Consider the following 17345-nt stretch of genomic DNA (forward strand, 5'->3'; position numbering starts at 1 on the left):
GGGCCTGGGGAGGGAGTCTACTTAGCCAGACAATCCTGCTGTCAGGGTGCCAATGCCTGAGATGATGGGGCGCCCAGGATTTCCAGGTTTATGGATCTTGGGTAGTAGATAGAATATCCCAGGTCGGGGTTCCAGGGGTGTGTCTGTGCGGATTTGGTCTTGTGCTTTTTCAGGAAGTTTCTTGAGCAAATGCTGTAATTGCTTTTGGTAACTCTCAGTGGGATCATAGGGTAATGGCTTGTAGAAAGTGGTGCTGGAGAGCTGCCGAGCAGCCTCTTGTTCATATTCCGACCTATTCATGATGACAACAGCACCTCCTTTGTCAGCCTTTTTGATTATGATGTCAGAGTTGTTTCTGAGGCTGTGGATGGCATTGTGTTCCGCACGGCTGAGGTTATGGGGCAAGTGATGCTGCTTTTCCACAATTTCAGCCAGTGCACGTCAGCGGAAGCACTCTATGTAGAAGTCCAGGCTGCTGTCTCGACCTTCAGGAAGAGTCCACCTAGAATCCTTCTTTTTGTAATGTTGGTAGGGAGGCCTCTGTGGATTAGTATGTTGTTCAGAGGTATTTTGGAAATATTCCTTGAGTCGGAGACGTCGAAAATAGGATTCTAGGTCACCACAGAACTGTATCGTGTTCGTGGGGGTTGAGGGGCAGTAGGAGAGGCCCCGAGATAGGACAGCTGCTTCTGCTGGGCTGAGAGTATAGTTGGATAGGTTAACAATATTGCTGGGTGGGTTGAGGGAACCATTGCTGTGGCCCCTTGTAGCATGTAGTATTTTAGAAAGTTTAGTGTCCTTTTTCTTTTGTAGAGAAGCAAAGTGTGCGTTGTAAATGGCTTGTCTAGTTTTAGTAAATTCCAGCCACGAGGAAGTTTGTGTGGAAGGTTGGCTTTTTATGAGAGTATCCATTTTGAGAGATTATTCTTAATCTTTCCCTGTTTGCTGTAGAGGATGTTGATCAGGTGATTCCACAGTTTCTTTGAGAGCGTGTGGCACAAGCTGTCAGCATAGCCTGTGTGGTATATAGATTGTAATGGATTTTTTACCTTCAGTCCTTTTGGTACGATGTCCATCAGTTTGCATTTGGAAAGGAAGATGATGTCTGTCTGTATCTGTACAAGTTTTTTCATGCAGTTGATAGATTTCCACTCCATACGGCTAAATGCAGTGCCTTGCATAATGACAGGTTTCAGAGTAACAGCTGTGTTAGTCTGTATTCGCAAAAAGAAAAGGAGGACTTGTGGCACCTTAGAGACTAACCAATTTATTTGAGCATAAGCTTTCGTGAGCTCCAGCTCACTTCGTCGGACGCATACTGTGGAAACTGCAGAAGACATTATATACACAGAGACCATGAAACAATACCTCCTCCCATCCCACTCTCCTGCTGGTAATAGCTTATCTAAAGTGATCACTCTCCTTACAATGTGTATGATAATCAAGGTGGGCCATTTCCAGCACAAATCCAGGTTTTCTCACCCCCCACCCCCCCTCCAAAAACCACACACACAAACTCACTCTCCTGCTGGTAATAGCTTATCCAAAGTGACCACTCTCCTTACAATGTGTATGAAAATCAAGGTGGGCCATTTCCAGCACAAATCTAGGTTTTCTTACCCCCCCCCCCCAACTCACTCTCCTGCTGGTAATAGCTCATCCAAACTAAGCTACTACCAGCAGGAGAGTGGGATGGGAGGAGGTATTGTTTCATGGTCTCTGTGTATATAATGTCTTCTGCAGTTTCCACAGTATGCATCCGATGAAGTGAGCTGTAGCTCACAAAAGCTTATGCTCAAATAAATTGGTTAGTCTCTAAGGTGCCACAAGTACTCCTTTTCTTTTTGCGAATACAGACTAACACGGCTGTTACTCTGAAACCTGTCCTTAATTAGCAGTCTCCAGACTAAATCTCCCCTGCTTGCAGCCTAATTAGCTGATTGGGCTCACCTGGCCCAATTCAGCTCTTGAAAGGCTAGTGTGGGGAGTCTACAGCATCCCACTCCTTCAAACCTTTCTTACTCTATCAGTTTTCAAAGCACTTTGGGAGGCAAGTGATCCTTATTCATTGCTAAGTTAGAAGTATTACTTAAACAGCCCCGAGGCACCTGGTTTGTAAGTCAAAGCACAGCTGTGAGCAGGGTAGCATTCCCCATTTTGCCACTGATTTGCTGTGTCACCTTGAGCAACCCTCTCCCTTGCTATGTGCCTCGGTTTCCCCATCTGGGATTAATAATGCCTACCTTTACCAAGTGCACAGAGATCTTTAACTGGAAGGCACTAATATATGAAAGCTTTATATTCCCCACTACGACAACCATTACCAGAAAAAAATACAGAGAGGCACCAGCAAAGATAACTGTCTCTGCAACTTTCTTTTAAGAACCTTGCTGGCCTTTGGTGGGGTCTTTAAGACAGAGGATAATTCTACTCCAGTAAAGCTACTGGAGAAAACAAGAGCCACATCCAACAAAGCCCAATCTGGAGATCACACAGTGTTATGCAGGTCTTATACCTATTCCCTCTCTGCTCCGAAGCTGAGACTCCAAGCGGGGAGTTGAGAAAGGGAAGGGTGATCTTTAGCTTTGCATAATGGAAAAGGCCATTTAGCTGAGTGATGGGGGGGAAAAAAAAAAGAAATCTCTTTAGGAAACCAGATAATCCAGAAACTAGCGCTAATAAGTTATTGACTTTCCTGCAGTTCTTCTAGTGCCTGCTGATAGCTTCTGGTAATCACTTTGCCACCATATTCAAGATGTCCAGCTGTGTCTCTTAGAAGAGCTCATTTATGGCAGCTTGTGATAATGTGATATTTTAGCAATGTCAGCTTTTATTCGTGTTATAAAAATCCTCTAATATATCGCCTCTTGCTCCCACCACACACATGGAACAGGAAAGGAACACATAAAAGTGTCTCTCTCATTCACATTTAGGTGAAAATTACTCTTTATTCCTATCTTCTCGCAAACTCCCTGCCAAGGATGAAGGAGCCACATGCCCTCCTTGTTCAGCTGCAATCATTCAGACTTTGGTATCAGCTGAACTACACTGAACAGAAAGTCACTAGGCTTAAAATGTGATACCACTCCTGCAAGCAACAAGGTAGCACAGTCTAGCAGACAGGGTGCTGGATGGGGAGTTATGAGACTGAGGTTCTGGCTCTTATGCGGACCTGCTCTGCTATGTTATGCCTCTGTATCCACTGGTCTGTCTAAGGGCATCTCTACACTGCAAGTGAAGGTGTGACTGTAGCATGGATAGGCATATCCGTGTGAGCTTCAATCTAAATAGTAGTGTAGATGTGGTGGCTTGGGGTAGCAACCAGGGCACGTACCAGGGTCCCCAGGGGGCTTCTACGCTAACTGCTAGCCCATGCTGCTCTATCTTCACTGCTGTTGTTACCTGTGCTAGCTAGATTGGGCCCTGCTCAGCACAACAGATGTATGTTGATTTAACTGTGTCACTCAGGAGCGCGGAAAATCCACCCCCCAGAGAGAGGTCATTATACCAGCCTAACCCCCTGGTGTAGACAGCGCTATGGTGATGGGAGGGCTTCCCGTCGGTGTGGGCAGCACTTTCACTAAGCATGGCAGCGATGCCTCTGATGCGCTGTAAGTGTGGACAACTGCAGAGTCTTTATTATTGAAGACGTAGTAGCAGGAAAGAACTCAGCTTGACCCTCAGATTCCTAACTGAGTTTGCAGGGCTGGCATCATATCCTGTCCTAGGTGGAAGATAGACATGTCCTCAATGATCATCATTAATTCCATCCCAAACTATTTCTATCAATGCCTGTTGGCACATTCCATGGTCCAGCTACGATCTATTCACTTGGACACTCATTCAGCACAGCACTAAGGCATGCCGTTTGTTTAAACAGGACTTTGGCATATGCTTAAAGTTAAGCATATACTTAAGTGTTCTCCTGAATGGGGATAGTTTTTTTAATATGGGCATTGAGTCCTGATCTGACACCTGCAGAAGTCAATGGAAGCCTTCCCTTTGACTTCAATGGACTTTGGGTCTGGCCCATCCTAAGGAGATGTTATTTTGCCCTTGCATGCGAACAAATTTTGCAATTTTATTGCAAGTGGATTTTCCCATTTAAGTAGTAGTAATTTCATTCTCATCAATATTTTAATTGCTCTATAGTAATTCGTTTAAGGGGATTTACTCTATTAAGGAAAAAATCCAAAAAAACCCTTCTCTCCTTATTTTTAAGAGCTGGCATGACAGCCCATGAATGACACCTTGCTATCACAGAGTACACGGGATGCCGAAAGCATTAAAACACTTCTATGTCCTGAATCAAAAATTGACCAGCAACCTGAGCCTGATATAATAAATCTTAGCAAACTGGAAGACATTATACTGTGTATATCACGCAAGACTGGCAGAGTCGCTCAGGGTTTTGGAAGTGGCAATAGTTCTCTCCAAGTTAAAAATGAAAAGAAATGATGATGCATGGTATGGTTATCACCAAGGCCCATCGCAGTTCGAGTTGATAGTTCAATTTGTAGGTGAGAGTGTATACCCTGAGTCTTGGGGATACATTTCCTTAGCTGCCAGCCTACAGGGACTGGAAAAGGAACTAATTTTAGGAACATTCTTTAGGAATGGCAGAACTTCAGTGATCCTCAAAGCAGTAATTCACTTTGAGAAACTGTTGTCAGCTGGGGGAATTGTCAGTTTTGCTTGCCAGGAAAGAGCTGCTTGGACCTTAACAATCCTACCCTAAGTGCAGGGGAGAGAGAGAAAGAAAGTCTAGTTAATGTTCAAAGTGGAGTGACAAGTGCTAGAGAGGGGAAGGGAGCTGAGACTGTAAAAAAAAAAAAAAAGCTTAGCAGGTCTTCTTCTAAAAGCACTTCATTGGCTTGCTTTCTAGCCTTTGGTGTATGGAAAATAAGCTTTGTCTCAAAGCTGCTTTTTGCGAGGGACCCTTTCCACAGAGGCACAAGTGCAGGAAAATAGCTGGAGCAAATGATGAGCAATTAACGCTAAGTGAGTATTAGCAGTATTACATTAGCACGGTGGAGACTCAGCTCCCTCTCAGCTGCCCTGGGTAGAACTCAACCCTGATCCGGAATGACAACATTGGGTGAGACCCTCAGCAGGCGTAAATGGACGTCACTCCTTTGAAGTCTCTTCTTGAAGTCAATGGAGATATGCCCTTGTATGCCAGCTGGTAGCAGGGCTGTGGTGGTGGAAGCTCATGCTGCAGTCAGCCCTGTTCTACGGATAAACAGAGGCCTTCAGTTCAGCACCTTTCACTGGGATAAAAATTCAGCCCTTATTAAAAAAAAGAAAAAGAAAAAGAAAATAAAAAGGCGTCTGACCTTTTCCTGACTTAAAAAAAAAATCAATGCAAGTTTGGCTGAAGGTTCAGCTCTGATCTTATTCAACAAGTCACTGACTTGATGCAAGAGTTTCTGGGTGAAATTCCTGTTCTGTGTTATGCAAGAGGTGAGATTGTGGTGGGGCGCTGAAAAGTGCTCCAAAGTCACTTCGGAGTACAAGGAGAGGTTTTTCAAAATAAATAAATCACAACATCGTATTAGGAGTGCTCATGCCATTGGAAGTCAGTGGGACTTCTGCTCCTAAAGCCTTTAGTCACCTTTAAAAAATCTTCCCCACAAGTAACATTGACTTTCAAGGTCATGTGCACTCCTAACTCCCTTAGGGGCTTTTGAAAAATTCCTCTCTAGATGATCACAGTGGTCCCTTCTAGCCTTAAAATCTCTGAATTATCCAGACTAGCTGAGACAGCTCCTGGGTGCAACGGAAGGGAAAGGGGAATCCTGATCATTAGTATTATTATTATTTCAATAGGAGGGGAAGCCACTTTTCAAACCGAAGCAGCTTTTCATGGAACACTACAGCACCAGACAGCCTCCCAGGAGATCAAATCCTGCCAAAGGTTCATATTTCACGGCTGCTCTTTCAAAGGTTAGGGTTTGCTAGGAGACAAAATGGTAACTTTGTCCTTCAGGCTAAAATTACAGAGCAGAACATATTTTTATTCAAATAAGAGCAGATTTTGTAGGATAAAGGGTAAGTGGGGCTGTGTGCGTGCATTGGAGGGGTAGTAGAATAGAAAATCCACAGCACATTGCCACAGGGGATCATGAAGGATATTGTGTGCCCAGATAGCACGGATGGTATTCAGGTGGGATCTGTGCACTGTTTAACCTATGCGGCTGAAGAGTTATGAGAAGCCAAAGCAAGGAAGTTATATCTGGTTAGAAGACATATAAATACATTCTGGTGTTTTCAAAAATACAATGCACTGCAAGAGAGAAAGACACACAGGCTATAGGAGCAAAAGGGTATCTCATGCAAACCGGTCTACTGGGGGCATCAAATCACTCCAACCATGCGAGAACAGCGTAGGAGAAATCAATAACCCAAGCAAGAAACCGTAATAACAGCTGACATTTATTTAGCATCTTACGTCCAGGTGTCCCGAAACACTTGATAAATATTGCAAACCAAACTGATTTAGAGACTGTGAGCCAGGGGGTTATTCCTGCACTAATCAGCGGTCTTTACCAGAGCCGAGCAAATAGCTGATTTTTCAGTTTGGTGGCTGAACCAAAATAATACTCATAAAAAAATAATAATAATCCTCCTCCTCCCCCAAAATTAATTTTGGATCAAACAAAGCATTTTGTTCTCCCCCAAATGAAATTCTCTCGTTTCTCATATTTTTGGATAGGTTTTACCCTTTTATTAAACTAAATTTTTAAATAAAATGTAGTTTCAAAATGGAAAGTCAAAACATTTAATTTAAAACACATAAAAAAAAATTAAAAAACCCCTAACCATTTCAACTTTCTCAAAAAAGATTCTTTGTTCTTTAGAGGCTTTTTGGCCAAAAATATTTCACCAAATTTGATGCAAATTCACTAATAGTTTCAGTGGCCATAAAACTGCATTTGGCAGCAAATAAACTATTTGACCAAAAAGTTTCACCCAGTTCTATTATTTACCCATTGCTTTGTTCCATGTACTCATGTCTTTTTCCCCATGCTGAGTGCTTATGCCCTTTACTCAGCTCTCGTCCACTCATGCCCCTTCTCTACCTATGCTACATTGATGACATCTTCATCATCTGGACCCATGGGAAGGAAACCCTAGAAGAATTCCACCATGATTTCAATAGCTTCCACCCCACCATCAACCTCAGCCTGGAACAATCTACATGGGAGGTCCACTTCCTAGACACTACAGTGCAAATAAGTGACGGTCACGTTAACACCACCCTATACCGAAAACCCACCGACTGCTATGCCTACCTTCATGCCTACAGCTTCCATCCCAGACACACCACACGATCCATTGTCTACAGCCAAGTGCTGAGGTACAACCACATTTGCTCCAACCCCTCAGACAGAGATCAACACCTACAAGATCTTCACCAGGCATTCTCAAAACTATGATACCCACACGAGGAAATAAGGAAACAGAGCCAGATGTGTACCCAGAAGCCTCCTGCTGCAAGACAAGCCCAAGAAAGAAACCAACAGAACTCCACTGGCCATCACATACAGTCCTCAGCTAAAACCTCTCCAATGCATCATCAGTGATCTATAACCCATCCTGGACAATGATCCCTCACTTTCACAGGCCTTGGGAGGCAGGCCAGTCCTCGCCCACAGACAACCCGCCAACCTGAAGCATATTCTCACCAGCAATGACACACCGTACCACAGTAACTCACACAGGAACCAATCCATGCAACAAACCTCGATGCCAACTCTGCCCACATATCTACACCAGCGACACCCTCACAGAACCTAAGCAGATCAGCCACATCATCATCGGTTCATTCACCTGCACGTGTGAATGAACCAATGTAATATACGCCATCACGTGCCCCTCTGCTGTGTACGTCGGCCAAACTGGACAGTCCCTACGTAAAAGGATAAATGGACACAAATCAGATATTAGGAATGGCAATATACAAAAGCCTGTAGGAGAACACTTCAATATCCCTGGACATACACTAGCAGATGTAAAGGCAGCCATCCTGCAGCAAAAAAACGTCAGGACCAAACTTCAAAGAGAAACTGCCGAGCTTCAATTCATTTGCAAATTTGACACCATCAGCTCAGGGTTAAACAAAGACTATGACTGGCTCGCCAACTACAAAGGCAGTTTCTCTCCCTTGGTGTTCACACCTCAACTGCTAGAAGAGGGCCTCATCCTCCCTGATTGAACTAACCTCGTTATCCCGAGCCTGATTCTTGCCTGCATATTTATACCTGCCTCTAGGAATTTCCACTACATGCATCCGACGAAGCAGGGATTCACCCACAAAAGCTTATGCTCCAATACGTCTGTTAGTCTATAAGGTGCCAAAGGACTCTTTACCGCTTTTACAGATCCAGACTAACACGGCTGCCCCTCTGATACTATGCCCTTTAAGTCCCACGTAGACAGTGCTTAGAAGAATTCTTCTGTTGACCTAGCTACTGCCTCTTGGGGAAGTGGATTTGCTACAGCGATGGGAGAACCCTCCCATCACTGCAGTAAGAGTCTACGCTAAAGCATTACAATGGTGCAACTGCGGCTGTGCAACTGTTTCCTATTAAGTATAGACATAGCCCTAGAGTAACATGAAGTATATAATATATAGGAGGGCTAAGCTACTTGCATTCAAATCCAAAAGTATTGTTGCGGTTATTTGTATGATGGTCCTGCCTAAGGACCCACATCCTGGAACTCATATAAATACAGAACTCGTAGATGGTCCCTGCCCTTTAAAGCTTAAGAATGTGCATAATTAACATAGAAAACAAGAACCCCAGATGATGGGCTTGAACCTGGATCTCTCAAGTGTCAGGCCAGAGTTTGAGCCTTAGGTCCTTTCCCCATCTCTAGATGCATTTGAGTACCACTGAGTGGAAGAGGGAGCTTGTCAGGTCTAACCAGAGAGTTTGTTTTCATTTTAAAAATATCAGTTTTTCCTTCACATCCAGAGCAGCATCTGAACACCCAGCATCTTCAAGCTAATGCAACTGTTTGGTTCTAATAATAATGCAAACATATGGGGGATTTTTTATTACTAATAAAAAAATTCCCCCTGAATTTTTCATGTGGTTTTCATCTTGTGTTTTCCTCCTCAGGACATCCCGCCCACACTGTGCAAAGAGCGTAGGAGGTAAAGACTGGAACCAGCATAGCTAGTGAGCCTCGACTGCAATGAGCGAGAGAACCACCCTCTGCAGTCACAAGACAGGAGAACTGTCTACTGCAATCAAGTGTCCCAGGAAAAAACAAGAAGCAATTCCCCAAACTTTCTTGCATTCCAAGAAAGGCTTCTTTCTATCTCTCCATTCCCGCAAATCTGATGTCCCTTCTGAGTCCCATTAGCCAGCGTAACTTCTTCACAGCATAAAGGCCAGATCCTTAGCTGGTGTAAATCAGCACAGTTCTGCTGACATCAATTTTAAACAGTCACCTTCCCCAGCACATTTCTTTGAGCAGAGGCAGCTGCTCTGTCTGTAGCTTGCTATTCGTCTAAATAAGTGTGTAAGACACATGTGGAGAATCAGGGGGAACAAAACTATGAAAAGTTTTCAAAGAGATCTTGAATTCTTCTCTCTCTCCCGTTCTCCCCCACCCCATGACATCATTGCTGCTGCTCATCTCTGCCACTCTGGGATGTGTGTGAATTTCTCCGCTATTTCACTAAGCCCCAGGAAATCAGCAGTCAGCAGAGAATGAATTTGCAAGTTACTAATGCCAAGGTTTCCAGAATCCAAATTATGAATGGAGCTTAATAGGAGGGCATCAAGGCTGACTGATTCCTCGGACAATAGACCCGGATTTCATTTGCTAGATCTCTTCACAGGCTTTTTCAAGTTCAGATACAGATAAATATCTCTGTATGACTTGTGAACGTGTGTTTGCTTTCCAAATGAATCCTTTCAAGCCTTTATAGAAGATAGTGGCCTAAATTTTCCAGACTGACTACTGATTTTGGGCCATGACCCTGAGACAACAGAAAGGGCCCTGATTTTCAGAGGGTGGGAGTCATTAAGCAACATAGGTGCCTAACCACCAGAGCTAGGCCCTTAAGTCCCCGAGCACAGCATTGCTATGATGCGTGAAACTCCTGCTCAGCTGCTGCCTAACCTCATAGGTGCCTAAACTCGCTCAGTGACTAACTTTCCGCAATGAGGGTTCCCTTCATGTCTGTGTTTTAGACCCTGCTACCCACTGCTACCTCCTTCTAAGCGTCCGACACCTGCCTCCAGGAAGCCACAAAGCGAGTCACAAATGGGGGGAAGACAGGCATTTGGCTACCTATGTTGCATGTGGGCCCAAGCCAGTAGGCAGCCTCTGAGCTTGCCTACTCAATCAGTCCCATTCCCAATCCGGCCGGAGGAGGTGATGGTGGTGCCCGCCTTATAACTTTTAGTTCAGCAGTTTGAGCTCTCACCAATCCCCGTCCTGGAGGGGTGCGGAGAATTTGAATAGGGGTCTCCCACCACTCAGAAATGTGATCTAACCACTGACCTGTGGGACACTGGGCTGCAGGGCTCCCTCCAGGTCTCCTGCTGAAGCTGTTCCACTGTGGATAACTAATAAAAGAGTGGCTGGAGCAGGGGGACTGGACCCAGGGTCTCCCTCCTCCCACCCAGGTGCCCCAACCACTGGACTAGAGTCAGTCTCTCTCTCTCTCTCTGGCCCAATGGCTATCTTTAAGTATTTATCCACAGTGGAAGCATCATTGGGCTAGAGAGAGAGAGAGAGAATGATTCTAGTCCAATGCTGAGGGCACCCTAACCCTGTTAATCTTTTCTCCCCCTCTGGCAGAGAAGGGGGAATTGAACTGGGGTCTCCCACATCCCAGGCGAGTGCACTAACAACCGGGTTAGAAGTCATAAGGTGGGCACCCGCACCGCCTTCACTGCCCCCATTTTGTGCAGCGTGGGGCAGGTGCCCCACTCATTCCTGCAAGGAGCTGCTTAGGCACCTGGTTCGCTAAGCGGAGATAGAAGCCTCCCAGCAGCCTGGACATCTCTGCACATAGCTCGGGGGGCTCAGCACACACCCCTCACATCGGCCTCTCCCAGGGGCTAGCTTAGGCAGTTCCCCATGGAGCCCAGTTGGCTTTTGGGGACTGCATTCTAGCAAGGCACCTGTCTCTTCCTACTCATTGTACGTGGAGCCAAGGCACTGCTCACAGTGTCTCTCCTGTGATTTTCTAGATGCCTAGAAGTTCGGCGTCACGATGCTCCGCATTGCAAAGCCTAAGTCACTTCCTGGATCCCACCCTGGGATCTCAATCTTTTCCTGAGAGTCAGGCCCCTTTCAAGTGTCCGAAGGAGGCCTCCATTTTTAGGAGCTCTCTGAAACCACTACTGAGGCCGTAAAATGTGGGCCAAATGGTATTAAGAGCCCATCTCGCCCTCATGAATAACGCTATAATTACAAATTAGTCTGTACAGCCCAGCATGTAAAACCCCACCATGAAAAACCATTAGGCACAGCTCAGTGCAAACAGGCAACCCTACAACAACCCCATGCACACTCAACCCAATCCGAGTTTGCACTGCAATACAGATCAACCATCCAGAGCCATGCTCCAAGGCACAAGCCGGCGCCAACAAATCCACATGCGCGCTGGGGGGGAAATGAATTTCATCTGGGAAGCAGATTCCAGTTTGAAGTGGACAAGAGATTATAGCAAATAAAAGAGAGGAAAAAATTTTTGGAAAATTCCAGAGAAACAGCCTAATCACCTGCACAGAGGCAAGTGCATGAAAGAGCAGAGAGATACAGGGGCAGACAAACAAGGGCAAGGAGGAGTGGAGGCATGGAGCTACACAAGAGCTCAAAGGTACCTTTTCAAGGGCTCAGTTCCCACAACCGGAAGCCTCTAAGCGTCCGACACCTGCAGATCTTCAAAAGAGCTCGTCTCCTACCGAGGGTTCAAAACAAGGAGCAGGTTGTGAAGCGCTCAGCACTCAACCGCCCGCCTCGTGATGCTCCCCGCCAGATTTCCCAGAGGGCTCTGCACCCACACCCACTGGGCAATTCTGAAAATGAGGCCATTTGTCCCCGTGCCCAAATGGGAGCTCTTCTGAAAAACGTGGCCTCGATTGTAGGTTCTTTCAAATATCCCAGCTGACACAGGGCGGAGCTACCCCACCAACAGTGTTGAACCAGTGATTCTCAGACTATTTGTATTGGTGACCCCTTTGATACAGCAAGCCTAGGAGTGTGACATCTCACCCCCCCCTTAGAAATTAAAAATGGGGGGAGTAAAAATGCATCTTGGATTTAAGCAAATCTCCACAGGTTTCCTACACTCTTTGCTCATTTCAGCTAATTGGGAGTCTGCTCTGCTCTGGTGAGGGCAGAAATCTGATGTGATAGGCATTCTTTATGCCGGCCAGAGAGCTAGGCCTGGCGGGAGCCTGAGGAAAAGTCAGATAGCAGACCAGGATTATGGAAAGATTTGTTTTGATTTCAGTGGACAATTCATCTGCGATGTTTTAATTAGTCAGATTCCATGAAATGGGAAAGGGGGGATTGACTCATAAGAGTCTGGGTGCAGTTTTTGAGACCCCCAGTGAAGGGGAAAATGTGGCAGCAGCCAGGTCAGATGGTGGGTGCACTAAGACCCTGTTACATTGGCTAGTTGTTCTTTGGCTTTCAAGGCTTTTCAGGCCCTGGCAGAGCCAGAAAAGATCAGAGAGAAGAATTCCCTTAGCTAAACCGGCTGTTGCTTTTCTGATTGCTGCTAACGCACCTGCTGTTCTGTAGCCGCTTAGCTAGAAGCAAACTGGAATGAAGGTTTCTAGTTTGAAAAACAAGTTGTGGGAGGAAATTGGACTCCCAACATTTGTTCAGTGTTGTAAATGAAGTCATCCGTCAAGCCCAACAAGTGTAAGCGGTTTCCATGAGAAGTGTTTCAGTTCTGTACAGTGCCACTGAGGTTTTGAGCCTGCACACATGGCATTTGCAAAGCCATTGATTCCTAGGACCTCTTTCTATCTCTCAATTGTATGGGCTAGCTCAGTGGTTCTCAGCCTTTCCAGACGACTGTACCCCTTTCAGGAGTCTGATTTGTCTTGCAGATGCCCAGGTTATAACTCACTTAAAAACTACTTGCTTACAAAATCAGACGTAAAAATACAAAATGTGTCACAGTGCACTAATACTGAACAACTCCTGACTCATTTTTACCTCATAATTATAAAATAAATCCAATTGGAATATAAATATTGTACTTACATTTCAGTGTATGGGATATAAAACAGGATAAACAAATCATGGTCTGTATGAAATTTTAGTTTATACTGACTTCGCTCATGCTTTTTATGTAGCCTGTTGTAAAACTAGGCAAATATCTAAGTGAGTTGATGTACCCCGTGAAAGACCGCTACGTACCCCCATGGGTACATGTACCCCCAGTTGAGAACCACTGGGCTAGCTGACTCAATAGGTCCTTTTAGGCTCCCACTGGTCACACAGTGCCTAGCCTAATAGTACCTGTATGTCAGTGCAGAGCTGTCTCTACTGACTCATCCTGGTAGACAAAGCAGGTGGAGCCAACTAGCTCTTTTCAGGAAGATAAAAGGCTGAAAGCTTTTCTGAAGCAAGCAAAAGCTATAGAAAAGGGCAGGAAGGAACACTAATGAACCCCCTCCAAAGGCAGCTTAGGAAATATGTACAGTCCTGTCCTAAATCCATTACTTTAAAGACCACGGGACCGAGGGAGAGGGTGAATTTGGGGCATTTTGTACCTGCTGTGTTACAAGCAGGGGTTAGAACCAAAATGGTAGGGATGGCTCTAAACCCACACTGCTCAATCCAAAGGAGTTTGGATTTTGAGGGTTTGCTTTTCAGCCACCTCTGATTTTTAGCTTTGCCCCCAAGTAGTCACTTTAGTCTCTCCAGTGGCTACAAAGTGCCAGGAAAGAGCAGCCATCACTCACCTGTGCCGAGAGCTCAAGCAGTAAACGCCTGTCTCACTGTGGGGATTACTTCTGGAAATTGCCAGCTCCTAAATCCCACTTGTTAACCTTTACTGCATGAGGGATTTGCCTCAGGGTAATAAAGAAGACTTGTTGTAGGAAAAGTTTGTCAGCTTTAAACTTTACTACTTTTATATTCTCCTACTCCCCAACCTGTCATTTCCAATAACGGAGCTTTTTAATGAGATGCCAGAGGCAAACAGCCCATTTCTTTGCCAAGGTTATCATCAGGTTGCCAGGATTCCACTAACCTGCCCTTCTTAATTTGTTTTAAATGTTTCATCTTGTTTCCCTTCTAACACAACTCTTCCTTTTACAAGTATGTTTCTGGTTCTCACATTTTAAAGGAGCAAAGATGCCTTAAGATGCATAAATCTGTTTAAGAAACCCAACAGCACATGAAGTGTACCAGAATTAGCATCTTGATCCAAACCAGAAAGTTGGGCTGAATTCATCAATAGTTTTAATCAAGATCTCTAGCTCTTTTCTGATGCTGAATGTGTTTTTAAATGAAGATGAGCAAAGAGTGCAAGAAAACTGTGGAGATTTGCTTAAATCCAAGATGCATTTTTATTGTTATATGTTTGTGAACCTTATTGTTCAAACAGGAACGAAGTCATCCAAGCAGGGAACAGAAACATCACATGACTCAGGCCAGGTCTATGCTATCGCAGTAAATCGATCGAAGTTACGCTACTTCCGTTACATGACAGGTTTCAGAGTAGCAGCCGTGTTAGTCTGTATTCACAAAAAGAAAAGGAGTACTTGTGTCTCTTAGGTGCCACAAGTACTCCTTTTCTTTTTCCGTTACATGAATAACTTAACTGATGTCGATGTAGCTAGATCTACTTACCGCGGTGTCTACACCGCGCTGTGTTGACGGGAGACCCTCTCCTGCTGACTTAACTTACGATTCTCAGCCGTGGTCTACACTGGGGCGGGCGGGGGGGGGGAGGAATCGATCTAAGTTACGCAACTTCAGCTACGTGAATAATCTACGTACGTAGATCGACTTACCGTGATGTCTTCACCATGGTGAGTCGACTGCTGCCGCTCCCCTGTCGACTCCGCCTGCGCCTCTCGGGAGAACACCATTTACAGATGGGGAAACTCTGGCACACAGAGTTTGAGCAATCTGGACCACCACGTCAGAGGAAAGCTGTTTTATACTCACATCTCCTAAATCCCAACCAAGTGCATCAACCACAAGACCATCCTGCCTGCTGAGGCTGCCCTACTGAGCTCTTTATTTTGTATTTTAATGCAATCGTGTAAAATCTACCTTTAGCAAAAGAGAGCTTTCTCCTTTCTTTTGCATGTTGTAATAACAGCATTATACATATACTACAAAGAAAGTGTTAGTGGAACAGTAATTGGGTCTATCGTAACTGCGAGTCAAACAAATGAACATACCAATTACTGTCAAGCTTTATTCCACACTAATGTTCAAGTTAAACTCGCCAGCACAAACGCAAACAAAGTTTAACACCAGCCAGAAAGAGAAAACAGAAATAGTTCTCTGCGTAAACCTTGCACAAAGCCTGAGCCTACAGAAGATGCAATAGAAGCAACTTACTGTGCAAAACAGAAGGAAATTAAAAACAAATAGAAGCCATCTGGTTGCAGAAACCTAATTAAATCCCCATCGGTCTTAATATCAAGCCCCTCAGGATAGGTCGTTTCGTTTGCACAAAGTTAGGGAATGTGTTTAGAAGACACAGATGTTTGTGGCTGATAGCCACCTAGCCAATTCTAGATGAAGGTGGTGGCAGGTTCCATAAGGAGGCAGAGGTCCCAAAAATTGACACCGTGGCTGCCTTCTTTCATGCCCAAAGTGCAAGTCATGGAAATTACAGCTGCTAGCACTCACGATGCTCCATTTTCCACTGCACTGAGACGGTGCACTGCATGCAGGCAGCTGAGGCTCAGTGGATGTCTGTGCTGGAGATCTGGTCCACTGTTGCTAAGCCAGACTAAAAATGCGGTCCATGTTTCTGGGGAGTTGCCATCCTGGCCCTCAGCTGGACAAAGTTTGGACACGTGTGTAAAGCACCCAGCGCAGTGTGGCCACTGTCCTTGACTGCAGCTTTTACAGCCAGAAGGGAAAGATGTTCTTACAGTTGAGGCACTGGCAAGGGACTTAGGAGTTCTGGGTTCAAAACCTACCTCTTCCATAAACTCCTTCTGTGATGTTGGCCAAGACTCTTATTCTCTCTGTACCACCATTCCATTATAATGCTTCCTTTTATCTACTTCATGTCCATTTATATCATAAGCTCTCTGGGGCAGGTACTGTATCTTCCTGGACAAAGCTTAGCACAATGGGGCCCTGAATTCAGGGTTGCTAGACCCTGCCCTAATGCAAATAACAACAACGTAAGATACAGGAAGCCTACTCAGCTTCCCACTGATGTAAATATTATTTTGAAGTCACAGACTAGAGAAGAGGGAGAGAGAATTTTCCCTCCTGCCCCGTTGCCAATAAAAGTTTGAGAGATAAAGCATTTACCTAGCGTGTGTATTTTAAGCGCACGGACAATGTTTTTTTAACTATCTAGAGAGCAAAGCATTTCCTATGTACAATAATCATAGTAGTAATTTGCACTTTCAGCGGTGGCCCTCACAGCACTTTGGAAGCAGTGAATTAAGCTTTATAAACCCCCTGTGACATAGGTAAGTGTTATTATCCCCCTTGTACATTATACACAGAAATTTCTGCCGCAACTGAGCACTACGGGGAAATGAGTAGGTGAGATTTTCTTTTTTATTATCTTTTTAAGCCTCAACGTTAAGTGATTGAAGCCTCCCTCAAAACCAGTCTCAGGACAGGAGACCAAAATAAATAAATAAATAGGCCTCAATTCTGGCTCTTATTCTTGCCCCTTTCCAAAACTCCTGTAGCATAAAAGAGACTGGAAAGCTGTTGCAGTATTGCCTATCCTAAATGGTCAAAAATCCTGAATTACACCCCCCTGACCCCCACCCAAGAAATAAGGAGATAGTTTTTCAGCCAATCACGAGACTTAAATGAAGAAATAAATGTTGAGTTCTTGTTCTTTTGCTTCTCATTTTTGAGCATTCATAGGTCTGAGCTCTTCTCTGCAACCATGATGGCTAGAAACGCCCCTTTTTCAATGCAAGGTGCCAGTTTGGTGTAATCACCTCACCACAGGACCTGGGGCTTTAAAAACAAAGAAACAAAAAAAGAAGGATTGTGAAACTTGCAATAAAAATGCCAGAGCTGGCAACACCTCACTGGATCTCCCCACTCAAGCATTCCTGGGTTCAGGAGGTTTGCCTAGGTGGTACAGGGCCAGCAAAACAGCCCAATGCCGCCACCTGCATGACTTC

This window comes from Caretta caretta, chromosome 19 (assembly GCF_965140235.1).
Source record: "Caretta caretta isolate rCarCar2 chromosome 19, rCarCar1.hap1, whole genome shotgun sequence".
Lineage (NCBI taxonomy): Eukaryota > Metazoa > Chordata > Testudines > Cheloniidae > Caretta > Caretta caretta.